Below are 23,027 nucleotides of genomic sequence, written 5' to 3' on the forward strand. Positions count from 1 at the left end.
AATAAAAATACCAATAAGTAAGCAGAAGTGAGCAACACTCTAGACTGTACTAAGAATAAATTAAAAGAACTGGCAGGAATACAGAAATTCCACAGAGGAAAAAAAACAAAAATGCTGTGGAATTCAGCAGGCATTGAATATGATTTCATAAAGATACATGCACTCATTTGTGACCAAATGTGTAGGGTTCTGATCCATTCGTGTGACTTCCTCAGCACCATTCATGCTGCAAAAGATGCTAAAGTGAAATAATAAGTAAGGCATGTGATAGTGTTGTGGTTTTGTTCTCCTTTATCCTAAATACTGTTTATTTCAAAATACTGCTGCAGGGCTAAACCTTTAGGTCACATATGATAAATTTCTAGCTAATCATCTTAAGTCAAATTTCTCCATAAACTTTATGCTACAGGAGCCACAGTATGTTGTTAATGGCAATTTAAGTCTGAATAAAGGATGAGAGCACCTAGCAAACTAAATTAATGTAGTGTGGAATACACATAGTTTCTACAAATAACTGCTGGTTTAACAATACAATGCAAAAACCAACATCTTGTAGTGAACATGCTGGCTGAACAGAAGTCTGAGTTGCTGAGAAACAAGCCCAGATGCATATCTCTTCAAAACCAAAAGGCCGTAATGATTACAAATGCTGCAATGACAGTTCATTAGATTTTATTTCAGTTGTTCACATAAATATAACTGGTTGTTTGCTCTGAAAGTGAGAAGAGTTTTCAGTTAAGTAAGAGAAAACCAAAGGAAGAAATCCAGAGCATATTTTTAGCCAAATGTTTTTAGGATATAGAACCAACCAAATGTATGAAAATGCATTTCACTGTTAAGTATAAATTCCAGAATTCTTCTTTACTTGAAATGCAAAAGTTCTTAAATGCGAAGCAAATGGAACCCCTCAATCTCAACTTGTAAGTTTTATTTTGTTAAGAGTGTATAAGCTGGTGAAGGTCCCTAGACAGATGCTCCATTGGAACTTTATGACAGTATCTAAATGAAAGTTTGCTTCTTTCACTTTTAACACTTTGTGATATTCCTGATTTGTATCACTATTAATCATAGAATCACTGACGTTGGAAAAGACCTCCAAGATCATCTGGTCCAACTGTATGCAAACTGTTGAGTCATGGCCTGAACCACTGAGTGAGGAAAGGATTGAGTCAGCCATGGGAGCACAGGTGAAGGCAATACACCTGTGTGACCGGAAGGCTCTACCCCTCCTAGGCCCCATTTAAGGGCTGACCACCACTGGGGAAGGTTCTCTTTCTGGAGATCCCTCCTCTGTGGAGTCTTTCCTGTGAACCTAGATCTTTGGATACAGGTGAGCATATCTTCCCTGTTTGTTTCTTTTCCCATTTTCACCAAAATAATATTTCTAGCTGTAACACCAACCATCCATCTACCACCAATATTTCTGCACTAAACCATGTTCCTAAGCACCACATCTAAACGTTTCTTGATCTCCTTCAGGGATGGTGACTCAGCCACCGCTGTGGGCAGCCCATCTCAGTGCCTGACCACTCTGTTGGAGAATAATTTTTTCCTAATATCCAACCTGAACCTTCCCTGGCACAACTTGAGGCCACTCCCTGTAGTTCTGTTGCTGGTTACATAGGGGAAGAAGCCAATTCGCACTTTGCCACAAACTACTTTCAGGTAGCAGTAGAGGTCGGTAAGGTCTCTTGAGCCTTCTCTTGTCCAGACTAAACAATCCTGATTCCCTCAACCACTCCCCATAAGGCTTATGCTCTAGACTATTCACCAGCTCCGTTGCCCTTCTCTGAACATGCCCAATGGCCTCAATGTTTTTCCTGTAGCGAGAGACCTAAACCTGAACACACTACTCAAGGTGAGGCCTCACCAGAACTGAGTACAGGTGGACAGTCAGTTCCCCGGTCTTGCTGGCTACACTCTTTCCTATACAAGCCAGGATGCCATCGACCTTCTTGGCTACCTGGGAACTCTGTTGACTCATGTTCAACTGAGTGTTGACCAATGCTCCCAGGTCAATTTCTTCCACACATTCTTCCAGCCCCTCTGCCCCAAGCCTATAGCATTATCTGGGGTTGTTGTGGCCAAAGTGCAAAACTCAGCACTTGCACTTGTTGAACTTCATCCCAATGTCATCAGCCCAGTGACCCAGCCTGTCTAGCTCTCTCTAAAGGGCCTTCCAAGCCTCAGGCAGATCGACATTTCCTCCTGCCTTGGTGGCATCTGCAAACGTACTCTCTTCATCCAAGTCATTAATAAAGATATTAATCAGGATAGGCCCTGATACCAACCCTTGGGGAGCGCTGCTTGTGACTGATCACTAGCTGGATTTTACTCCATTCACCACCACTCTCTGGGCTCAGCCCTCCAACTAGTTCTTTACCTTGCAAAGAGTGTACCTGTTCAAGCCATGAGCTTCCAGCTTCCCCAGTAGAATACTGTGGGAGATAGTGTCAAAGACTTTGCAGAAGTCTAGTTAGACTATGTTGGCAATCTTTCCCTCATCCACCAGGTGGGTCACTCAATCACAGAAGATCAAGTTCGTCAGGCAGGACCTGCCTTTTATAAACTTGTACTGACTAGGCTTGATCCTCTGGTTGTCCCACGTATGCCAGGTGATCTCACTCAATATGATCTGCTCCATAACTTTCCCTGGTGTTGAGGTCAGGCTGATCTTCCTTATGACCCTTCTTGTAGGTAGGAATCTCATGGCAAGCCTCCAATGCTCTGCGACCTCTCTGACTGATTGTTGACAGATAGTGGAAAGTGGCTTGGCAGTCACTTCTGCCAGCTCCCTTAGCACCCTCAGGTGGATCCCATCTGGCCCCATGGAGTTGTGGCAGTCCAAGTGGAGTAGTAGGTCTCTAACTGTTACCACCTGAATTGTGGGGGGTTTATTCTGCTCCCCATCCCAGACTTCCAGGTCAGGAGATAGAGTACCCCCGGGATAACTGGTCTGACTTTTACAGACAGATGTAAAGAAGGCATTGAGAACCTCATCTTTTCCCTTGTCCTTAATGTTCATTTTTCCTGCCACATCCAGTAAAAGATGGAGATTCTCCTTAGCGTTCCTCCTGCTGTTAATACATGTTTTTAGAAGTTTTTTTCTCTTTTACTGTGGTGACCAGGTTGAGTTCAAGCTTGGCTTTTGCCTTTCTAATTTTCTCCCTGCATATCCTAACAATTTCTTTGTACTCTTTCTAAGTTGTCTGTCCCCTCTTCCACAGGAGGTAGGGTCTCTTTTTTTCTGGAGTCTCAAAAAATGTTCCCTGTTTATCCACACTGATCTTCTTCCCTGCTGGCTTGTTTTGCAGCACGCCTAAAAACTTTGCATTGCTGAGAGCATGCGTTATCTATCTGGTTAAACAAACTTGTTTGAAATTGTCTTCTGTGTTTCAGCTCTGCCTTATAGTAAAGTTTATGTGTAACTTAAAATATGCTTAAGTGATTCTCTTAGTAGGAGTTTGTAAGCAGATAGAAAAAGGCTATGCTAAGGCTGATTGAAGAAATAGTATCCAGGACGGAAAGTCATGAGCTGCTGAGGAAGGTGACAGAAAGTGTTCTGCTTTTGCAAGGGCTTTTGCAGAAAAGTGTAATAGATTTCATTATAGTTAGAAAGATTTCCTCCTTCATTTGAAGTACCTCTTTTACGAACAAGATTATTAATAGCTCTCTGTCAGTATAAAAAAAAATTGTTCATTAATATCAGTTGGTTTCAAAATAAATTCCTCATTTCATGAACGTGTATATTACCCTGACTCCTTCTTTCAAAGAGAGAACTATTTGTTCAGACTTTTCCTTTGCACTTGTTGATGTTTTAGTTTGGCTTCTGGTCGTGTGACATTCATCAGGGCTTGCTAAATGTTTATAGAGACCAAAGAGTGGATGTGAGCACAGGGGTTGGTGGTGCATTTCAGCAGCGGTGATTGTGACAGTGGTCGCCTCCATTGATTCAGGTTTTTATAAGCATGGCATGCAGAATCTTGTTCATTGCTGGCAAAAATATATACCTAATGGTGGGTGACTATGTTGAAAAAGACTATTTTGTAGCTGAGAATTTGCCTTATCAAACAGTGTTATTGTGCTCTTTGTATCTGTTGTAATCTCCATGGAAATAAATAGGAGGCATTTTTGAAGCAACCTATGTAGAATTTCCATAGGAAATCATGCATGAACTGAGAATACCATCACTGCTAGTATCAAGGAATGAAGGAATATAATTCATTCACTAAAAACAATTGCATCTATATTGACTGGATTGTCAGCTCAAAATGTTTTTTAAGAGCTTTACATTAAGATCGATTTTCTTCTGGTGGATCTTCAGCAGTAAGACCAAGTATCGCTACACTTCTTCAGAATCTCTAAATCAAAAGTAACTTGTTAAAAAACTTTCTGATCACCATTGCTAAAAGTAATGTTTCATATAAATTTGGACGTCTTCCTTTCTGAGAAAAGCAGGTAGCTGAGACTCTCTGTTTCAGTTGAAACTATGAAACCAATATTTCTGTTGGTTTGTTGCCAGGGTGTTCTCCTTTGTGTTAGTGCCTGTAACCAAACTATGATTCTTTGGCAGATTATTTTAATTCAGACTGTCTATGGTGTAAACAATTGTTTTAGTCAAGGAAAGAATGCTATTAAACAGAACTTAATTCCTCACAGAACCATTCATCACAAAGTATTTTAAAATATTCAGTATATGTTTTAAGATTTTTTTTTAAATAGTAAGGAAAAAGAGCTCTCTTTCAAACTAAAATATTTATCCATATGACTGAAAATATAATAAAAATACATTAGGATACAGTGAATGTAAACTTTAAACCTCATTTAGTATGCTAGTAGCAAAAAATAAGTTTCAATGGATAAGTAAATCTCAGTAAATCATACTGTTAATCTTGCAAAGTAAAATAAAAGATTTTCTTGAGTTTTCAGGTGAAATACATACATGAAAGGTCTTCAGATTTGGAAAGAATTGCTGCCTGTTTTGTAATACACCATTTACCAAAGTACTGTGTGTACTATTTTAGCAGTGTTTGCTAAGGGTGTCTTGTAGAACACCTGTAGTTATAATAATTTCAGTTCAGTTATTCGTTGTATCTGCTTTATGTAAACCCAGAAACCTGACTGTAAATCATCTGACTGTAAAGCATCTCTTTTTTATTGAAATGAGCAGCTGTGATCAAGTTATCCAGATCTGAACTGAGAGATAATTGACTTCTTCATTCAAACTAAATAATCTTTTTTGTAATGTTGGACTGTATTGTTTATTTAGCTTATCGTTGACTTGACTCCAGTCAGATCTTGACTGACTTTTCTGGACATAAATGTTATGTTTCGTCAGACATTCATTTGTGGTAAATCTAGGGTACTACAGTCACTTTTGCAAGCTGATGAGAACAAATATTGACTAAATATTGTTGAGGCTCAGAATCTGTACCTGTGGGACTTGAAACATTGACTTCTAGGAACTGCAAGCCAATGCAGTTGGTGTTCTTGTTGTTTATCAGAGTAAGAAAGGAAGCCATACCATATTACCTATTGAGAAGATATTCTCAGTAGGCCTTTACAAACAATTTCATTGCACTTTGTAAAAATGTGATGCATTGCTGTATGGGAACTGCTGAATCATGGCCTGAACCTCTAATTGACCACCTGAGGCAAGCAACGAGTCAGCCCTGGGAGCACAGGTGAAGGCAATTCACCTGTGTTGCCGGAAGGGGTGGAGCCTTGCTTCACCTCTCCTAGACCCCATTTAAGAGCTGATTACCACTGGGGGAGGATCTCTTTTGCAGATCACTCCCCTTGGAGTCTTCCCAGTGACCCCAGGATAGGGGTAAGCTTTCTATCCATTCTTCTTTAGTGCGATAACCTGTTTAGTCTAACTTTCTTGTTTATTTGTTAGTTATAACATCTGTATATTCACTGATTACACAATTGCATTCATTACCAATTATATTTTCAAGGGGAAGATTACAGCAAAAAGTAAGATCTCCAATGTCTCTTTAATCTTCCTAATCAAGCTTAGTGAGAACCAGTTGCGCTCTTTGAGAATGATCAAAATCAGGAGTGTGGGTGTGAAGGGGAACTAAAGAGCTTTTCCGCTAAATTTTTAGACGAGGAAGTGGCTTATGTGGGAATAGCTAGACATCATATTTTTGTTTGTGAGCCAAGATCAAATATAATGATTGTCCATATCTCTATGGATTATGAGCTTTTTCTAGTTATTTGTGCTTTTTGGAACCTCATTGATATTATTCCACTTTCTTCTATAAAAGATCAATGAAAGGTAATTATGAGTTGAAAAACATGGCTGAGTTAATACGAGACTATCAGTGAACTAGTTTGGGCTCTTTTAGATACAACAGATATGAAGAACAGATCTCAGAAACACAACTGGTAGTTAAAGATTTTGCAGATATACATTGGTTTATTTTAATAGACAGAACCCATGAAAACATCATGACCTTCTACAAGGTCAAGTGCAGGGTGCTGCACTTGGGTCAGGGCAATCCCAGGTATTTATACAAACTCAAGGAAGATCTCCTTAAGAGCAGCCTTGTGGAGAAGTACTTGGGGGTTGCCAACTGTGTTCTGGGCTGCATTAAAAAAAAAATGGGTAACCAGCAGGGAGAGAGAGGTGATTGTCCCCTCTACTTGGCTCTTGTGAGGCCCCATCTGGAGTACTGTGTGCAGGTCTGGGGCCCCAGTACAGGAAAGACATGGAGCTCTTGGAGTGGGTCCAGAGGCAGACGACTAAGATGATCAGAGGGCTGGAGCATCTCTCCTATGAGGAAAGGCTGAGGGAACTGGGCTTGTTTAGCTTGGAGAAGAGGAAGCTCCAGGAAGACTTCATTGTGGCCTTCCAGTACTTAAAAGGAGTATATAATCAGGAGGGGGAATGGCTGTTTACAAGGGAGGATAGTCATAGGACAAGGGGGAATGGTTTTAAACTGAGACAGGGGAGGTTTAGGTTAGATATTAAGAGAAAGTTCTCACAGAGGGTGGTGATGCACTGGAACAGGTTGTCCAAGGAGGTTGTGGATGCCCCCATCCTGGAGGCATTCAAGGCCAGGCTGGATGTGGCTCTAGGCAGCCTGGTCTAGTGGTTGGCAACCCTGCATATAGCAGGAGGGTTGAAACTGGATGATCCTCTTCAAACCAGGCCGTTCTATGATAAACTTCTGAGATACGAAACTCAAAACAGTCTTTTGTTCCACAGAGTTCACCAACCCAGATCCAGGGGTGTCATATGGATGGGGTGAAATATTTCTACAGTCTCTCTTGCTCTCTCTCATAACCATTCTCAAGAATTTTGCAAAAAAACTTTCCTCCTTGTTTTGTATCTTGTACCCCTATCTGGTTATCGTATTCCCTGTGCATCTTGTGTTGATACTAATTCATTTCATCTTTTACCCAGACGAAATCCATCTCTGGTATTTCCTAGTGGGAGAAAAAACATTTTAAGTTTTGCCCCAGAGCAGAGACATACTGCTCATTTCACATATTGTAATCCTATAACCTTTTTCTTTCTCAAAGAGGCTTCCTGGTGGGTTATCAGAACTTTAAGAGAGATTCCTACTTATTTTGTTATGTTGGACTTCAAAATGGTCATTATCTGCTGTTTCTGATTAATGAAACCAATATTCTCTTTAATTTTGGCCAATTTGTTACTTATGATAATAGTTAATGAGATGTAGGCATAATAGTGTAATTGGAACCGTAATGGTATTAAACATATAATTTTTTTCAGTCTCGCTATAGAAAAAAAGTTTACACACATAAGAGACTCAAACCAAATTAATTTTGGGGATTATAGTTACTGTGGATTAGGCTGTTATAGGTGGCAAAAGAAGGGACCATTGCCTGAACAGTATCACTATCAGAGCCCCGAGGCTGTTGGCTCAACTCATGATATATTGCTAGCATTTCAGATCTCCCGGGAGATTGTTGGTCATACTATAAGGTCAGGAGTTAACTACTTGTATTTTAGTAGTGTACTGATATCAATACGGCTTCTATGGAAACCTTACTTGACGTCATTTTCGGATCTTTGGTGCTGTAGCCAAGCTTTAGCAAAAGTCAATAAGAACATTAGATTGTTGTCTGTGTTATTACTTGCCACTTCCTGCCAGCAATCTACCAATTCATTAGCAGAGAGTTTTGAAAATCTCACTTGATTATTTATGCAGTCAATAGCAAGGCTTGTCTGCATTCATAATTGTTTGATTTTATGGCCTCTTCTTTAAACAAACATTGTCTATGGTAATGTGATGCCCTGATGGATGGGAAAGGTTTTGTCTGTGAATATCATTTAGATAATTAAAAATGACAGATGAAATCGCCTGCTGTCTTGACCTGTACTTTGTTCCCTCAGTGATGCTGAAGAGATGTTGATTGCTGTCAATCAAAACCCATTGGAGGTTTGTAAATTCTGGCTGCTGTGAACTCTGACCTCCAGTGTTGATCCGAAATAGATAATAACCTTGAAATTCTATTAGAATTTAAAAACTGTTTCACCAAAGGGGCAGACTATATATTTTTTTCTCTAGAACATGACTACTAAATGTCATTGTTTACTCCACATAATATAGGCACAAAAGTAAATTTACTGTGTTTTACAAAACTTGGTAGTACAAATAGTAAAATCTTCTAAAAATAAAGTCATCTCTCCCTGTAGTTCCAAGACTGCAAATCTTTTTAAAAAATTCCATTTTATACTGCATACTGGTGTTCACTGTTCTGATTGTGATTATTGATTCTAAATCTTATGTTGTTACTCTGACTTAATGACTTATTCTGACTCTCCTCTATCTCATTTTCTCATTTCCTCTGTGATTAATCTTACAGGCCTCTTTTTCTTTCCTTAAAGGATGGTTATTTTCTTAAGAACCATCAGGGCATAAAAAAACAAACAACCAAACAAAGCAAAAAAAAAAAAAACCAAAACAACAACAAAAACCCACAACCCACCACAACTAGAATATTTAACACGTGGAAAGCCCAGGAAGAAATGCACAAGTTTTCAACCAACAACTGCCTTGACACCTGGGTCAAGAGATCAGGTGAGTGAAGGGCAGTTGTCGTGAGAATTTTTTTTCATTGTCTAGAAACTTCAGGGATAATAAAAAGTAGTAAGTTTGCTTTGAGATTTGGAATTAGGTTTGTTTTTGTTTTTATCTAACAAGAGGTTAAAAATATATTGAGGTATTTTGTTTTAATCAGTGTTCTATTTTTAATTTAAGTATTACTGGGAATAATAATTGCCGAACTTTTACACACTAACACTGAAGTTTCACATATTTGTCTTAATAAGAAACACTGAATAAATACACAAACACTTTAGAATTTAGTCATTTTTGTTTTTATAATTAGGAGACTCCAGCTAATTAAGTGCATGTTCTTGATGAGGTGGGTGGATTTACTAAATTAATTAGAATACCAGAAGGAACTAAACATGATCTCTTAAAAGGTAGTTGACAAAATTGCTTTCTTCTTTCAAATTTAATGTGAAATATCAGTAGGGCTGGTTTAAGAACTAGGATTTTCCATTATAATTTTGACTTGGTGCAGATAAAATAGTTTAGACATTCTGTCATAGATGGAGCTAAAAAAAAAAAAAAAATCATATCAAAATGTTCTTTATGGAATGAATTGTAGAGGACATAACTTGCATTTGCAGATCAATTTAATAACAATTCTAATTTTGTTTTAGGTGGACATTTAATTGCTTCCATGAAAGGAAGCCAGTAAATGTATGACCACTTTTATTTTCTGATTTACTTTAATTTGAGGGGGAAAAAAAGACGGGAAAGTCAATGTCTATAGAAGTAAAAGTAAACATACTTCTAAATCAGTTGGAGTTGCTGAGATGTGCCCTGCAAGCTTTTCAGGTGTTTCTAAAAATGCAGCTGAATTCCAATGCCTGAAAACCTTTCTGTTGTAGTCCAAGGCATTTTTTGAACCAAAGATTTCGAGTCACACCTAGCTGGCAAATGGATTTATCTACACAATTGTGAGCAACAATAGATGCCTTGGTTTGTTTTGGTGTTGTTTTGGGTTTTTTTTTTGTTTTTTTTGTATGTTCTTGTAGCTTTCATATCCTGAAGTTTTAAGGCAAGGGGTTATGTTTTAAGGTCAAAAATCTTGAGTGCTGTTGTACCCTGAATTTAGATGCAGAGAAAGTTAGGCTTGAATTTATTAGCATACTCTTAGAAGAGACATCTCTTTGCAAGTTTATTTTACCAGTTGGATCCCAGCTATAATTTACAATATCTACTTGTCTACAAACACCTGTGGTTTGAATAAGTGCTGGTTTTGTAAGATTTGTTGTAAAGGTGTAGTGGAGTAAATCCGTAAGAATATTACAAGAAATTTGCTGCTGAATGAATCCCATCCATTTTCTGGAAATGATATTTTTTTTGCCTAGTGTCACTCCTGGATGTAGCACTAAAATGTTGGCAGTTGATTTTGAGGAGATTAAGCTGGTCTAAAATTACTGAATCTGATTTAAAGTACATAGTCTGAGCATCTGTGAGTAAAAAGTGACATTTCTTTTAATGCAATAGGGCTCCTGAGGTTATTATTTTGCTACAATATGAAAATAAATTGTGACAATACAGACCTGATTACAAGCCTCCCAGGCTGTCCCACTGTGACAATTAGCTCCCAATTGTTAAACCATTTATTTATTAGAACATTAAGAGCTGGTGCTGTTTTGACTTGCAACTGGAAATGGATTGTTACCAAGGGTTATTATGAACACAAAGGACTCTCAATAAAGTGTTTTATTGGACAAGAATAACCACACATTTCAAGCTAATTTAATTGAGTCACCTTTAGTACACTCCAAGAGAGTTATTAACAGACATCTCTAACAGGTGGTTCATTTTGTCTAATAGAAATTTGTTTTGAATGTTCAGGAATTTTAAGTTATTCTCCTGGGACCATGAAGTAGTAGGCAACATAATAAGTGATCCAGCACTTGGAACTGTTTACAAACTTTCTGTGGCTTTTCATGCATACGTGTTAAGTCACATTCAAACCTAGTATGATAGAAATCTAGTGTCCTGTGAAAGGCAGCACTTTCTGTGCATTGGTGTCCAGACTCGTTTCTGTTTGGTTGAGTTTCTGCAGTTTATTGGAAGTTTGTTTTCATATAAAATCTTCCCTGGGAAACCTGGGCACATAAAAATATCTATAGTTTATGCAAGATTATATTTGACTGGAAAACAGTTGTCAAGCTCAGGATGAAAATTCTGTTCAGAAAAAGGGAATCACTCCATACCAGGATTAGCCCACTCAGTCTAGAAACTGAAGTTCAGATCTGTGTTCAGTATAATTCACAACACTGAACTAAATTTGTGTCTTCCCTACTTGCGGTAGGAACACAATCTGCTGATATTCTAGATTGAATTTCAGTATTTTAAATCTTTATAGCAGCTGACACTTGAGCCTAGATCTGTTGTGCACCAGCAAATCTGTTGCTTCTAACCTGCTATGATTTTCATCATGATTTGGTCTTTTGGGGCGCTTGTCCTTAGTTTTGGACAAAAAAACTGGAATTTGGATTTTAAAAGTTAAATCTTACAGTAGTTATGTCCAAGTAAATATTTCGTACCCTGAGTGATCAGATACAAAGAAATACTTCTTCACTTGGGAAGGGAAATCCCCTACCATAGAACCAAGATTATACTTGGAAGAGTACTTCCCTTTGAAAAGTTTAATTAGGTTTTCTATTTTCTTGTCTTTAAGCTGTTTCTTGTTCTTAGAATAATATCTGTATTTTCACTTCATTATTGGTACAAGCATTTCTAATCTAACAATAGATTTTAATATAGCACACGTAGCAATGAATTCATAGTTAGACAAAGCTCTTAAAGAATGACTTTTTTGTTGTATCAACTTAATATTATATCTTTGCAGATTATTCTGTTACTTTGTACAGTGTTTTTACAAAATTCACATCTGCTTCCCCAAAATAATGTGTTTATGCAATACATCCCAATATTTCAATCAGTATTTTAAAGCTTTATTAATTCAATCAACAACTAGAATAACTTCAAAGTCATTTTTACATGCTATGATTGCATAATAAATTCTAAGAATGTAGAAAACCTAAATGCACATCACTGTTTTAAGTATCATATTCTTTACATAACACCTAGAGACTTACACTATATTCAGACAGGCAAGTTGGTACTTCAATGTGATACTTTGTGAAAATATCCATGTGAAATTATAATTCCCATAAAGCAGTAATAAATTTTCTATCTGCACCAGATAAGCTGTAGTCTAGTCTCACGTTCTAAATTTTCCATTCCTTTTTCTATTATCTCTAAGGTGGAGCAAGGCTACAGAATAAAGTGTTTATTAGAATTTCTACAGAAGATTGTATTCAGATTTTATTGTGAAGCTAGCGACAAGTTTTAGATATCTCTATCTTAATCAGGAATTAGCTTTGTATCGTGATTCACTCACAACATTAATTATATTCTATGGTATGAATCCTATGGATGTTCATGCATGTTTCTGCTTCAAAATATGCTTGGCGGTTGTGTCTGTGGCGCCCAGAAACAGATTTATATTTCTCTTGGAAGAGGCAGATTTTCTAAAATTTGGAATGTATATTTCAGAGATCCTTTGAGTCTGCAGTGACATGAAAAGTGCACATGCTGGTACTGGTCATGCAGTTGGAAGGGACCTGTCAGCCTCAGTAAACACTAAGAGGGAGCTATCATCCTCCATCCAAGACTTACTCATATGAAAATTCAGTCACTCAGAACTTGGGCCTCTGCTTTTCTCTCTGTACTCTTTTACTTCAATCTGTGCTCCTCAGCCCCATGACAGCTCTAAAACCTTCTTACCTCAGGGGACTCCATGGAGATGGAGAGGATATGAGGGGGGATTTCTAAAGAAAACAGCAAAAATACTTGCATTAGATCATCACCACCTTCCTCTCTGAATTGTAACTAGAAGTGATCAGTATAGAAGGTAGGAAGCAGACAATTAAGAGGGGAGGTGAGCACGGTTTTTCATCATTCTGCCTAAAGAAAGAGAAAATTATGTTTGTCTTAAGTTTTTTACAGAAAATTGACCTTTTTTCTTCAGTGAAAAGAATGCTTAGTCAGTTATCTGTACATACGCTGTGCCTCATTTCTACACAGCTATTCAACACTTCAGCAACATACAAAACCTGCTTGTGGTTAGCAACACCTGCATCTTTGAAAAGGCAGCAGTAGCTCCTTGTTCATGCATATGGTGCAGAAGATTTAGATTCTATATGTAGAGCTATACTAAACTATTTTTACTAGCTTCTTATAAATCAAAAACATGGTTTGTATTTTTTGTTTACTCTGTAGTGTCTCATTGTCTTCTAAACACTGTTGCACAATACTAAGTAGTAGAAAAAGGCACTATTTTTTGTTATCTTCAATATCTACAACATAAAAATGGAGTCAATAGCAATAAATAAAAAATAAACTTAAACGCAGTGAAGAATAGTCTCACATACTAGTTTGGAAAGATGACAAGAATCTACAATATATTTTGTTAAGTAAGCAGACACAGACAGCAGAGCAGTAGCATAGAATGCACTTCTGGAACACAAAATTCAAACATAGTTTAAAGTTACCATTTTCATCTATAGAAAATATTTCTGGTTGAATTCGGGGATGCTTTGGAAGATACTAATTCACTGTGTCAATTGTGATCAAAATCTGACAGAAATTTATAAGTCATTCAGTTTTCAAATCTGGTCTAAATGATATGTGGCTTAATGGTTAGAAGACAGCCGTTCAGGCACACTTAATTTACTATTTGTTTATAAGGTACTTCACTATGAACTGCAGTTTTTGAAGAAAGTATCCTTTTGTATAGAAAGGAATGGTGAGTGAAGAGAGGATAAGATCTTCTTTTCTCTTAAAAAAGAGCATCAATATGGATATGAAGAGAGATCTGAACTTTATGAAGCCGGAAGTACTTGTGTGTGTATGTCTTTAGAGTCTTTGCTGCTTGGTTATGAATGTGTCAAAAGAACAGGTTTGAGTAATTTTTCGTAAGATATTAGATAAATGCTTGTTATCTGTCCCAGTTTTTTAATGCAATGAGGATAAATAAATATAAAAAAGAAGAGTATACACTAGAAATATTTGTAGATATGCTCTCTTTTAACAGCATTCAGTACTATATCTGAAATCTGAAATTTGCAGTGTTTTAAAACACATTGGTAGGCAGTTTAGAATAATTTTACTTTGCAGATTTTTTTCTTCTTGAAGTTCATGGAAGAATAATAGTTGTTTAAATTTTATCTCCATGGTTTATGTTTGGACTGTGTTCTAGGCACTGTACATAAAAAAAATGTTGAGGGAAACCACACTGTCTCTTTGGAGAAAGTGAATTCATTTTCCCTAAATGCAGAATTAGTAGCTTAGAGTACCTGAGATAAGTATTGCAGGTTGATTCTAAGCTGCTGTATTGTGAATTTATTTCATAACCTAGGCCCTGGAAAATACAGCGACACAATGCATCACTGATACAAGAATGATAGATTTAGAAAATGTTTAGAGAGAGTATTCTGCCTAGACCAGTAGGAACACCTGCTTCTATTATTCAATCACTGATAAAATGGTAAATAGCTTATGTCAGTCATGCAGCTTGCATAAAGCTACATAGTTTGCCTGTAGGTTTAGCCTTTTTTCATTTTTTTCTTTCTCTCTGTCTCTTTTTTTTAACTCACGTTTTGTATTCAATTTTTTTAAGTTGCACCTTTGAATGATGGTATCATAAATGGACACTGACACTATTTTTATCTTTGTTCACATTACCTGCAAGTGCAGCTCTGCATGTCCTACCTGGAAAAGGATGTTAAAGCTATAAACTAACTGTTGCTTTTAAATATATCAGTACAATCCGAACTGTTTGGTCCCAGTATTTTGGGTAACTAATAAGCTGCTGTGTTTTGCATTTGAGACTAAGGATGTTTGAATCTTCCCACGTACTCCTTACTGCCTTTTTCATTAACCATTAGACAGACAGGAGAAATAATGACACTGCAACTTTATTTATACTGTATGATGTAATCATAGCAGATTTGTTTCAGTGTATCACCTAAAATAATACCTGAGGAAAGATAACTTCATCTCAGGACAGGTTTCCACTCCAAGAATAATCTTTTTTTTCAGTGATAGAACTTAAACAAGACAGTTGTAGCTTGACAGTTGAAGCTATAGCTTCTAAAAACTGTGAAAACTTTCCATAAGGAGATTTTTCCCTGTTTTTTATAGGTCTTTTCTGGGCCTGTTGTAATACTTCTCTCTCAGAATGGCAAGGATATTTCATTTCAAGTGAGTGGTATTAAATAATTAAATAATCCCTAGACGATATTAGATAATCCCCACAATGACTTGCTGCCACTGTGTGTGACACGAAGTCCAGTCTGGCAATATTGTATTACATTGAATTTTTTTGAAGGAAGCAGTGGGGACAAAGACTGACTCAATTACTTTCAAAACCAGCTTGTAATAGCTAGGTAGTAAACACCTACTGCTGCCTGTGCTTACAAGGCCTAACACTTTTTGTTATAAGAATTACTTCTGATTTATTCATTGTTTTTTCAGACCTCTTAGCACTTGCATTTTTGAAGCTTGAACATTCTGCAGGACTAAAACCTTATGACTGAAGAAGTATCTTTTTTTTCTACTAAAGTTTCATTCACTTTGTCCAAAATATATGATTTTGGAGGAAAAAATGGTCTATTATCTTCTCTTAGCTGCATTACTAGCAATTTCATGGTAAGCTGTCAAAATACTGATTGAATAAATATCTAAATTATGAGTAGAAGTAATTAAGTGCTCAAATTTTATAAAATATTTGTCACTAATCTGCTTCAGAGAAATTAAAAATATTTGTCAGCTCCAATTCAAATGAAGAACTAAGGCTGTAACACTACTAGAGCAACTGTAGCAGCTGAGCACACTGCACTGGTAGCCTGGACAATAGACAGTCAGTCTGGGTGAGGGACAAAAAGAAATGCAAGTAGATCTAGACCGGAGCCAGCATGTTCCGACCTCATGTCCCTTGGTGCCTTTCCTCTTCCCCAAAGTAGCAGCCATCTCCTGTTGCCAGCAAACTAGTTAATTCATTGGTGAAAGATATACTCCAGTACTCAAGTGTTAAAATTTCAGCCCTTCTGCTGTACAAGATTGATTTACGTGTTATTGCATGTAGGTGAATTTGATTAACTTTTTCCTACTAAAAGAAAAGGTCAGAAAGCTTAAAAGCTATCAAAATAAATAAATAATCCAAAACTCCATTAAAAGAAAACTAAGTGAGTTAGAGTCAATTACTAGAAGCTGGAACAATATTGGATTCATCCTTTTCTGTTTATCCTTAATTTGTTGTTTTGTGTTTTATGATAGTCTTCCACCAGTATGATCATATTCTGTTTTGTTCTCAGGATATCTGCATCATTCAGTATGCACAAACGGGGACTCATTGCTGAATAGAATATATTTAGAGGATTTTTTTGCTGTTATTTTCTCTACTAATTGAATTACATAAAGGAAGACGACGATGGAGTTTCAGGAAGAAAAACATTGGTCCTATGAATGACAAAAGTTCACATCACACTGGAGAACTTAGTTTGATCCCTGTTTCTGACAGATGTTTTATACAATGCTCAGTTATTTAAACTGAAATGTTGGCAGGAGACACTAATTGTGCATTCCTCATTTCTTGACATTATTTCATTACTTGCAGAGGCAGGTAAGAAGATCGCAGCTGTGAGTACTTGAGTTCATGTGTGAATTCATGCTAGGATGTGCTAGGAGTAGGACACTGCACTCAGCACTTCAGACCAGACTCTCAGAAGTAAAGCAGTTCTGTGTTGCAGTGCTGGCTATGCTACCTATTAACTTTCTGACCTCTGGGAAGTCTCTTTGTCTTGATTTCCCCACCTGTAAAATGGAGATAATAACACTCTCATCTCTTAGTGGAGATGAATTTATTAATGTTTACGAGGCATGAAGATTCTGTGGTGATGAGCACTCTAGAAACACCATGAGGAAATAAACAATTCTGCATTCTCTGCAGGCTTTTGATGGTGTGCAGTAAATAAAACAGGGGCCAGTAATAGCATGTTAAGGATAGAAATATTGAAGAGCTGTCTCTTTCCCTGAGAAGTATTTATCTTGGGCTTTGAGCAAGGAAGGGGAGCTGCTGTGGAAAAAATATTGTCTGCAATTAAAATTTGTATCATTACAATTATGCATGGGAGGTGGGATGGGATGTGTGTCAGTTTTGCCAAAGTGACTTTAATTTTGGCACTTGATAGTGTATGGGACTAGACTTTCTCACATAAACAATATTCTTTAATTCTTTTGTTGAATGTAGTGACTCTCATTGAATACAGGGGAGAAGGAAACAGTCTAAATCTATCCCTTAAAATGTTAGTCCATAAGGAAGAACAACCATAACTGAAGATGACTGTAGTTAGATATAAGTTACAGCATAGAGGTAGACACAGGGCAGCACAGTTGATAAGGATCACTTCCCCTACAAAGATAGGCTGAGGGAGCTGGGCTTGTTCAGCCTGGAGAAAAGAAGGCTGCAGGGTGACCTAAAGGGAGCCTATAAATAGGAGGAGAGTTAACTCTTTGAAAGCAGGACAAGGGGAAATGGTTTTAAGTTGAAGGAGGGAAGATTTAGGTTGGATGTCAGGGGGAAGTTCTTTACAGAGAGAGTGGTGAGGTGCTGGAACAGGCTGCCCAGAGAGGTTGTGGATGCCCCGTCCCTGGAAGTGTTCAAGGTCAGATTGGATGGGGCTCTGGGCAGGCTGGTCTGGTATTAAATGGGAGGGTTGGTGGCCCTGCTGTTGCACAGAGGTTTGGAGGTACATGATCCTTGAGGTCCCTTCCAACCCAGGCCATTTGATATGAAATTCTGTGTGATTTTTTTTTTTTTTTTTGAAGCTCTTTAGAGTCTTGGCTTCTTATGGTTCATATGAAAGTCAGCATTCAAGCAAAACCCTCAACCTTTCCCCCTGCCTTTTCTTGTGATTTTATTCCATCCTTTTCTTTTTAAATCAATACCAGACTATATTTAATTCTCTCAAACCATAGCTCCTTCCTGCCTTTGCTGTAGCCTAGTCTTCAGAGACTGATTGGAAGTCAGTTCAATCTGAAATCAGAGAGGGCTGAGTCATAGTTCGCTTGGCTCCAGCTCCAAATGTCATTCAGTGATCACTTTTCCCAGTTTAGTGTTAGGTGATAGGAAAAAAAATAAATAAAAAAAATACTGTCAGTGTTTCCTGCCTGCCTCTAATAAAGATTTATGCTTCAAGATCTAATTGTAATCAACTAGAGTTTTAGTTTATAGAAAAACTTTAATTCAGGGAGTTTGTGTCAGCAGCATTATTGCACTCTTTTGTAACTGCAATTATTCTCAACATACTAAAAGATACATCCAGTACTTCTCACAAATAGTGCCTGAGCATTTATGTACATTCTGGTGATTAAGGATTTAGTTCATGAGGAAGAGTTACATAGTTGCTGTACAGTAGTGGTTCCCAGAATTACAAGCAAATCCCCAGGTTAAAGCAAGAAAGAAGTAATCTGTGAAGAAGCTCATTCCATCTCCTTTCTATGAGAAATGTGTTTGTACGTTGACGGAAAAGCCATGTTTATGTTCGTACAAGATGGAAGAAGTAGCTGTATTTTATCATTCATCTCATGGTTTTGATAGTAACTTGGACTACTGCAACAGCTGGAATAAATAGGAGGCTTTCTGATAATATTTAGGCATGAGACGATAGTCCTGTCTGAAGATCTGCAATTTAAGTGTTGATTGTTCTGATGATGCTTTTAATAGTTTTACTCCCTTCTACTTATTGTCCCTTGATGGAGTTTCAGGGCTAGTGCACGTACACAGTAGTTACCAAAAACCTTCTGGAACTTTTGTGTGGTGTTCCTCACCATCTTTGTATGCCATAGCATAAGTGATGTGCAGTACATGCAGGGGTGTGAGACTGCTACTACGCTGCTCTTTCAAACAATCAGTTACTACAGAGGCTGTTAGCAGAAATGTAGCTGTAGTTAGGTATTGGGGAATATATGCACTCCTGGTTTTAAATGTATACAAGGGCACATGTACAAACTTTTCGGATTTTTACTCAAGTTATTAAAGACACCTCTTGTATTAACCTGCTGTACTTCAAGTAACTTAGGTTAAGACATTCTAGTCATCTTTGAGTGGAACTTCTTGCCTGCTGTTTTGGAGCTAATGGCAAAGCATAGAAAAGCTTCAGAAAATGGAAACAAACTTATGTTTTGCACTGAAAATAGCCATTTTGTGTGTTGAACCATTTGTGGTGTTGGCCACAGGTTTTTAAACTGATTTTAGTAACTTATGATCCCATATTGTTGGCAGCATTGGTTATTTTCTTCAGAAACCAGAATACTGAGTCCAGAGCTCTTGAAGTGGGAGTGTGATCATCAACCATTTGATTATAAATTCTAGGCACGTGCTTAGCCTTGAAAGATATATTGAGGATCAAACACCTTAGGACAAAAACTCTTTATAATTTAATCACTGTTCCTTATTCTGCTGTCTGCCTGTTAATTGCTGCACACTGCTTATATTATCTAACAAAAAGGCCACCCCGTGCTCCTATAACAGTCTCACCTTATAGAACAAAATCAGGACAGTTAGTCTTCTAAAAATACAACTCTAAGTGACACACTTGTATTCTTTGGCAAGCCAGAAGCAATGAAAGTACAGTCCAAAATGTACCCCTCCTGGTAAGAACACCATGTGTGGCACAGTTTTATAATCTGTGCCTTACCTTTGCTCTGTGGATGTGGAATGCATGTAAAATTTTTCAGAAAGAGTCTGCAAATTGATGTCTCTGTTTCTTTTAATGGCTTGTAACTCTAGTGAAATGACACAATTCCATACCCTCAGCTGCAGAACATTCCAAATTGCAAGTAAATAGAATTCACTGATAAATGTCCTAAAAAACAAAGCCAAATAGCCTTACTAACTGCATTTGTGGTTCCTTGAACTCTCTTATTTCTGTCAACTCCTCTTTGATATTTAGAAGTCTATCTGAAATCAGATGGGACTTCATTCTCAAAGTCCAGATCATCAGTTAAAGTGTACATTTGAATCCCTTGTTTTATCCTCTGCCAAGATCATTTCAATTTCCCTGAGGCATGCATCAAATGCAGTTATCTAAGTAATAGGAGATGAGATCGTGTCATTCCTGATCTCAGGTTTCTAGACAACGCCCACACTCTGGGACAGCAAAAGCTCACTGTAGTGAAACCTTCAACCAAATATTTACTCAGAATGTTTACATACGTATGGGAGCTTTGACGCTGTACCAGTATTCTCCTATCCAGGGAATCACGTTGTTTTTATAAGCTGACACTATTTACATGACTCTCAAGTCAGCTCAAATTCCTGATACTTCAGTGTTTGCTTGAAACGTTTCACAGAGGATTCTGATTCTCCCCCTCTTTACGTTACTTCATTTACAAATCTGACACTATGAACAGAGTGAGTTTACACACAGAAAAATCATTACCTTCACTTCTGTAAATTTCTTGGATCAGACTGCCTCTTCATCAAATGCTATGCTGACAGTTGTCTCTAAGTTACCAGCAATGTGAAGTTCTTAGACTACTGTAGGATAGTATTCCTTCTCTGTGTACTCAGCTGAGTTTATTTAAGCACCCTATTTCATGTATGCATTATGTAAATAAAGTGAACACCTAGTTTCTCAAAAAGTGGGACTCAACAGTAATCCTGTGCTGTTCTCTGAAATAATTCTGGTGAATTTATTTAGCAATGGTTCCCAATACATTATAAACCAAGGTCCAGCTGAAATTGTTACTGTTGGTATTGTATTTAGTCTTTAATCTGTTTTCTCATTAAAAATGACCTCTATGTTTATCTCCTAAAATAAGTAACTAAATCTCATATTTTTCATCATGTAATTATTGTCTCAGATGTGCACTCCAGAAGTCATGCATTATTCTGTATAGCTGTTGCAACTGCTATACCTCACCATGTGAATGTTTTCAGTGCATGAGAACATCCAGGATGGGGCACCCTGTAGCTCCTATGTAGGGCTGAGGGTGGTTTTTGTTTTGTTTGCTGTTGCCTATAAGTTTTGTCATTGGTGGCATTTCAGCTTGTATATACTTATTTCAGGGCTTGTTTTTCTTTTTTTTCTTTTTTTAATATATTTTTTGTTTGGATCTAGATTTGTTCTGAAAAAGATGGAGGGAAAGATTTGTATTACTGTTCAGTCATATTGCTGCAGTTTTGGGAATGTTTCATCACATCAGAATGAGACTTCCCATGTCCTTAGTTCTGTGTCACTCACAAAGCTTAATTGCCCATAACTTTGCCAGGCATGTTTTGTGACAAGGTATGTAATTCACAGCAGGTCTCTCTGGATTTATGTTTAGCACTGTTTTCAATTCAAAGTTCAATGTCTGTCTCTGTTTAAGTAGACTTTGGTTTAACCGGAAAGTAAGTTGACATTTGTGGAACTTAAAAGCAGTTTGAGGTAATCACTGTAGGGAGATTTCCTGCCTCTCTGAGCTTCCCAAGTTTGCCATATTGCTGGCACATGTTGGGATTTTGCTGCTTGCATTTGGACCCCTATAAAATGATCAGCTGCCATCAGTTCCCAGGCATGAGGATCTGTGTCCTTACCACCTACAACTTTTAGGAAAGCTGGTATCCTTCCAACAGGAGCTCTTCCAAAGCCTCTAAGCTGAGTACCTGTTCCCCGACTAAGGCCTGCCAAGGTCACTCAAAGTAGACATGACTCTCTGAAACTTTCCTATGCTTAGAATATTTCCATGGTAACTGTCAAAGCTCTGAATGAAAGGTGAATGTTGAAAAATCTGTCTAGCTGATCCCGGTCTTTTACAGTTTCAGTATAAAAGCGTCTCAGCAACCTTTAAAGCTCAGCATCTTGTCTGATACAGGAGTTTCCCTGGATTTCTTTCTTTTTTTTCCTCCAGTATATCTAGGAGTGGCCTCTGCTCAGTGCTGAGATGTAGTGATGATGTCTTCGGAGCCTGCTGGAAACTGGTTCAGATGGCATCCGAGGCTCTTTGGCTTTTGTTTTCAATTCCCATCCAAACCTCATAGCTTTCAGGAATGCCTAGCCACTAGGAAATACTAGGAACAGGACATTTGAATGTGGTTCTGTGTGATCAACCTAAACTTAAAAATCCAAGATCTAGGTAATTTTTAACAGTTTGATGAGAAATGAAGGGAAAATGTAAAGACAAGTTAATCTGTGTTAAGTATGTAACAATGGCACAAGTTATAAAGAAAAGTGATCTTACTGCATCTATGCGAAAATAGGATAAATTACAGAAGAACTATACATAGTAGATCTGATCTATACTTTTTTGAAAGGATATGGAAAAGTTTAAAAACTGAGAAAGAGTTAAAAAGTAGAGTGAAGGACCAAAGAGCAGCAGGAAAGATCCTAAAAATAACAGTAAATTAGTAATTAGTAGAAAAGCACGCTGATTTTTTTCAATGCTCATTGCCCTTCTCAATGAGTAAAATAAATCATGCAGAGAAAAAAATCCGAAGACTCTTATAGGGCTATGTTATTGAAATTTCTTTCCAGCTCTTCAGAAGAAGAGTATAAGATTTATAATATGCAATACTTCACTGATTGAGGAGTTTGAGAAGTATTGTACTTTGTCAGACAGTAAGTGCAGCGTCTCCTCCAGTACGGAAGAATGAAATATTAGAGCTGCTGAGCACTCCCTTCAGAGAAGAACATAGTTGATTGCAGTATAAGACCTGGCCACTGCAAAGCCTCCTGGAAATGCGCTGAGGTAGGGGCTTGAGAGATGCCTCGGAGTGCGTGGAGGATGAAGCAGCATGTTTCTGAGCCGTGTACATCCAAGTGAAATGGAATACAAAATGCACCAGTGCTAGAAAAATTGTACAAAATAGCTTAGATAACACAGATAGTTATAAGTTCTGAGTTACAT

The 23,027-nt window shown here is 37.5% G+C and overlaps 1 protein-coding gene and 1 long non-coding RNA gene across 6 annotated transcripts in view; both read left to right on the forward strand.

Annotated features, from left to right (window-relative positions):
- NPAS3 (neuronal PAS domain protein 3) overlaps positions 1-23,027 on the forward strand; it is a 596,956-nt gene that overhangs the window by 302,666 nt on the left and 271,263 nt on the right. The window lies entirely within an intron of this gene.
- LOC149917854 (uncharacterized) lies at positions 5,789-17,906 on the forward strand. Its single transcript, XR_016467297.1, has 3 exons — positions 5,789-5,830; positions 15,279-15,338; positions 16,451-17,906. It is a non-coding gene; the product is annotated as an uncharacterized LOC149917854 (long non-coding RNA).

This window comes from Phasianus colchicus, chromosome 5, assembly GCF_987193195.1.
Source record: "Phasianus colchicus chromosome 5, bPhaCol1.hap1.1, whole genome shotgun sequence".
Taxonomy (NCBI): Eukaryota; Metazoa; Chordata; class Aves; order Galliformes; family Phasianidae; genus Phasianus; species Phasianus colchicus.